Here is a 6,000-nt window from a genome sequence, read left to right as displayed (position 1 = left end):
CTGAAGAGCCACAAAATGATCTTGGCGTTGGGTTGTCGACCTCTGACGACCACCCCCATGTCGGTGTGCTGCTGTACCAAAATTTTGCTGTGGGGACCAGGCCCTGCTTACAACGCTCTGGCTGACGTTTAGTGCATTGGCAACGTCACGTTGTGAATAGCCAGCATCAAGCATTCCAATACATCTGCCCAGTTGTTCTGTCGTCAGACGACGCCTTACACGTTGAGGGGGCATTGCGTGGATAAACGTAGTGTAAACACTCAATTGAGTTTACAGTTTCAGAATGAATCAGACACCGTTGCCTGATTGGAAATCGTGCAATGGTAGCAAAAGCATGAACTGTGATGTGAAACGCATTTCCCATGGCATGAAATGCACGTACAAGTGTGTTGGAGACGTTTTTGATTTCACTTGAACACAATATTGCCAGTTATGCAGTTATTTTGTTTTTTATTAAGAAAAATATCTACGATCCTTATCAAATTTTGAGGAGTATATAATGTCCTATGATTTTCTGAAATAAAATAATAAACAATTTATAATAATCAATTTGCATGAAGGAATGTATGAATGATATTGGATAAGTTAAAAATGAATGAAGCAGATAACATACCCTCAGCTCTGGGAAATATTCCCTCTCCAGCACAACCGGGACCGGGGATCCTCGAACGAGCATAATGGAAACGGTGTGATATACGCCGCCTCGGGTGTGCTGGATAGCTGCTTGTCCCGTTGTGCAAATAAGTGTGCTGGACTTTTGATGACATGGGAAAGTTGTCCCCAAACCGAGTGATAGCATGGATATACAAACTATAAGGGTAAACATGATTGTCGATGTTTGCAGTTCGGAGACAGATCTTTAATGAATAACAGACATTACACTAAATAATATGGGGTATAGAACAATAATATGATTGGATAAAAACAGTGACAGCAATACCTAAACCACGCCTACAATTAAGATTGATGAGATTGTGTACATGAGTATATGCACGTACCTGCATGCACGTGCCGGTTGGCTGGAGAGTGTGGTCGTTATCGAACATGACGATCCAACAAGTCCCAGAGGTGTTATATGGGGGACATGTCGGGTGAGCGTGCAGGCCACGGCAGGACGTTGACGTTGTTGGCTGCGAGGAAGTTAGTGGAAATGGTAGGACAACTAGACGAAGAATGCGGCGGTAAACACGTTGTCTTCCATCAGCCCTAAAGCCCTAAACATACAGAATCGACTTTCGTCAGTGAAGACAACCCTCTGCTAGTCACGTCGTTGCCAACGTCGTAGTCCGGGCCCATCTCGATCGCTGACGACGATGTTGCGCTGTCAATAGCAGTAGTATAAAATTGTATACTTCAGCACCTCCAGCACCTCACACCACCTCTCATGACGTTAAGGTGACGTCATCACTGTACCTATTGACCTTATGTCAACAATGGCTGGAATGGGTTAATGTCCTTATGTCCTTGTTGATTGATGTAATCCCATCACACCTGTGACATCAATGTAGGAATGGGGAAGGGGGGATTTGAATGGGTTTGTCTAGACGTGGTGGAATGACGCAGATAGTTCTATTGATGTCAAAATGTACAGCGGTGTTCTGATGTCCTTATATCAATAAAGGAAGCCCAAACGATACTTGCTATATAACCAGAAACTGGTAACCACACTAGCTGACATTGTTGCATAACATTACACTTTTAAAGGTATAAAATGACAACGCATGAAAACACAGTAGAAACTTAGTTACATTTCAAACAGAATCAGTATACATGTAAGCAAAACTAAATTAATATCCAAATAAGTATACATTAACAAATCATCAAAAATAGTAATGTTTAAAATAAACTGGAAGAAGTCTTTTATCATAACTAAAATCCTCTGATAAAAAAGAAAATGTCATCAGAAACTGTATACATTTAAAATGACTAGTTTTTAAAATAACTTGAAGTACTCTGTGTGAAATAAACTAAATTGTTATAAAATCTGTTGACATTTTTTATAAACTAGTCTGAACATTACTGACAGTCATCTGTTTAAATAATGAAATGTCATAAAAAATATGTATACATTTAAAATTGAAACTATTCTTTAACATATCTAAAAATGTTATCAACACTGTATACATTTATGCATTAGTTTGTGTTCATACTTCCACAAGTCTCCCTCTTCCAAGACTTCTCAGATTGTACTTAGGGTTATCCTCTGGACTGTCGGGAATGATTAACTTCTTCAGCGGCAAAACGGTTCTTGTAGTGAGGGTGTCCGGGGAGAAGGTCAGAGGAGTGAGAGAGGTTTGAGAAGAGGTAGTGAGTGAGTGAGTTAAAATTTAACGTCGCATCGGCATTATTTCAGCCATATAGCGACGAGCCCAAGCTAATATATATACAGTTAAGTTATTTATGCAATGACATATTTAAAATCAATTTATGAAACATATTGGAGCATACTATATTTAAAAACAATTGATGAAACATATGAGCATTACAATATCAATAATACAGTTTAAAAAACAGGCTATAGGCCACCAGTAACCAAAGGTAGGCCACCTTGCTGGGGATCATGGGGACTTACAGTACTTCTGCTTCCTGCATGATACCCTAGCAGGATTTACGTCATCACTTTAGCCACTGGTGGTTGTGCACAATACTAGCCAATATTAAAAAATACTTATCAATGAGTTGGCTTAAAACACTGGTTGATGATAGGTACATCAATTACTACAGGTTTACGTGTCACACAGGGGGACAATATTTTAAGTGACTTGAGTGAGCCTGGTGGGAGTGGAAGTAACGGTAGCGTCTGAAGCGGGAGTAATGGTGCCTAGAGCTGAATTGTATATAAAAAGTGATCTTCAACTTTTTGTTTCATGTCTCTATCTCTCTCTGATTCATTCAGGAGATAATGTGACACAGCTTCTCCCTCTCCCGCCGCTGCTTGTAGTACTAGTGATCCCGACATGACTAATGTTCAAGTCACGATATGGCTGAAATAGTGCCGATGTGACTTTAAATATTAACTCACTCACTCACTCACTCTGAAGAACTCAAGATCAAACTGGAAGTGACATCAGAGACGCAGAATATTGTTGAGAGAGCCAATGCCAAAGAAAAGCGACAGAAATCTTTAAAACGAGCTGCAGGTGATCAAATCACCACTTCCAAGAATATCCGTCAGACAGATAACATTCCATCCAAGACCGCTAAGGTTCTCCAGTGTACCCCTGTTCAAGAAAACAACCTTTTCAGTTAATCATGTCACTATTGAATGATAAAGACTTTGAGGAACCGATACCACCCTCTCTCAATCTGTTTATTTTACCACCATACCAGACCATCATCCATCAACATTATTTTGATGAAGTGCGTCCACTCAGCCAAATCAATGATTCTTCACCGTTGGAATTTCAAGTAATGAATGCTGGAAGTGATTATATTGACCTGAACCGTACCCCCCTACATGTGAAGCTCAAGGTGAAACGTGCAGATGGCACTGATCTTATTGACAAGGAACATATTGCCCCTGTCAACTTGTTTCTGCAGGCCCTCTTTTCCCAGGTGTGAGTGTACCTGCAGAATCAGTTGGTATCTTCTACAAACAACCATTATCAACTATGGAACACAAGCTAAAACTTCACAGCTGTCATCTCAACTCTTCTACAAAGATGTGTCTGAAACGAACAATGATGTGGAATCGACTGATCCCTACACTGGTCTCAATACAGGAGTGCAATCTCGTGGCGGTTTCATTAAAACTAGTAAAGTCTTGACCATGTCGGGGCCATTGTATGAAGATATCTTTCACATGAACAGACATTTGGTCAATGGAGTGGATTTGACAGTTAAGCTGTACCGCTCCTCGCCCCAGTTCTGTTTGATGAGCGGCAAAACAGGTCAAGATTACAATGTGGACATTCTGGATACCTACCTGAAGGTGTGAAACTGAAAGTCAATCCAGCTCTTATTTTGGCACACAACACCTTGTTTCAAGACAGCAGTGAGGTCAAGGTGACAAGCATCCCAACCACTCAACTGACACATACCATTGACAATCTGTCGAATCCTATTGCTAATCATTACATCGTAGGCTTTGTACTCAGCAACAGCTTGAATGGATCTTACACTGGTAACCCCTACAACTTCCAATCTAGTATGGTGAAAAACATCAGCCTGTACATCAATGGTGCCAGTGTCCCCGGACGCCCCATGCAGGCAGATGACGTTGAGTCCTATGTGCAGATGTTCGATGGGATGTGTCTGTGGAAAGAAAAAACAGGAAACAGAATCACTCGGAACGACTTTTTGCTCGGGAGTTCCCTGTTCGTTTTAACATTGATAAAGTATGCAGTGAATTTGACTATCTGAATCTGTTGAAATCCGGTAGCACCCGACTAGAAATCGAGTTCAAATCCGCCCTCACCAAAACACTCAGTTGTGTTGTTCTGAGTGAAAGAAATACCCTCATCGAAATTGACAAGACCAGGAACGTGTTTGTGAAGTAAAAAACATGAAAGCCTCTGACCTTGCATGCACTATTCAAAGCGACTCCACCTTAAAGTACCATGTCTTAGGTGTGTTTGCCAAAGATAATTTACCTGTGCTGACAAGAGACATGCTGGCACGTGGAGTGGGTCTCATTGTCAATACTGAACCATCTGGAAGACCGGGTCGTCACTGGGTGGCTATGTACTTTAAAGGAAATACAGGGGAACTGTTTGACAGTCTGGGTGAGCCAGTGAATTCCGTTTTTGACTTGTACTTAAAAACCAATTCAATCAATACCAGGACAACAGAAGACAGTTACAGTCCTCATCGTCCAACCTTTATGGACATTATTGTTTATATTATTTGTTGTATAAATGCAAAACAGAACTTACCCATCAAACCCTTGTGCAGATATTTAATGTGCAAGTCCGTTTTAACAATGATGAGCATGTGTCAAAGTTTATCTGTAATTGTTTTAGATATTTTTTGTCATCTTGTCATACCTGTGTCATGTAACATACTACTGTACTTGAACGCACAGTGTGCTGGTCCTGAAACTCTAGCCCAAGGCTTACCCTCTGTTGCTTGGCTTTTTCCAAGATGGTATGAAGGGGCAGCTCATTCACTGCTCGATCAAAGTATTGAGTAATACACTCGTCACTGTTCATCATGAGACACTGGTGTTGTACTTGCGATGGATGATTAACTTCACATCCTTAACAATTATCACAACATAGCTTCCGAACAAGTCTCTGGAGTTCATTGAGATAATGAGACTCCAAGACGCCTACCAAAAGTCGTCTGTTTCGTCGCAGCTGTAAGCGATTGGTTAATTGTCTCCTGTTGATGTGAATTTCACGCACAGCTACTGAATAGTTGGGTGTTTGACGATTCTCTACTTGTTGGAACACTCTTCTTGCACGCTGTAAACCTGCCTGCATGGCATCCTCATGGCTTCTTCGGAAGCTTCTGCCTTCATAATACACTATGTCATTGCTGCTGTTTCGTCTTAACTGGTAAATGAATCCGGTGGTACTGATGTTGATTCAATCATAAAGATAATTAAATGAGTGAAACACTTTAAGTGTGATGATAACAGCAATTATTACTATTGTTATTAGAATTATTATTGCTAAATTAAAATGGATAACATTCAGCAAAAAAGGAGGAGGAGGAGGGTACGTGTATCAATCACTCATCTCTGAAATGTGGGTTTTGAACAGCATTACCACATACTCTTAGACTGGTGAATACCCATAGGGTAAACTATGTATGCCATCCTCTAGTACATAACGTTTATCATCTAAGGGGGATAATGCTATTTTGCTCAATGACTCGGTGTATAAAGTGTTATTGTGAGAGTGAATGAGTGAATAGGAACAATAAAAAGGCTTCCTCTCCAGGAGACTGTCTTTGTATTTCTTATGGGTCAAATGCTTGGCAATGACAGATTTCTTTATTCCTTTAGCTGTCTTTTGGTTTGATACAGTGTTCACATCTGACTGTATCAAAAAGGAA

Source organism: Haliotis cracherodii, unplaced genomic scaffold (assembly GCF_022045235.1).
Source record: "Haliotis cracherodii isolate W230 unplaced genomic scaffold, xgHalCrac1.p SCAF_14, whole genome shotgun sequence".
Taxonomy (NCBI): Eukaryota; Metazoa; Mollusca; class Gastropoda; order Lepetellida; family Haliotidae; genus Haliotis; species Haliotis cracherodii.
The sequence above is the reverse complement of the archived record's forward strand: the minus strand, read 5'-3'. Positions refer to the sequence as shown.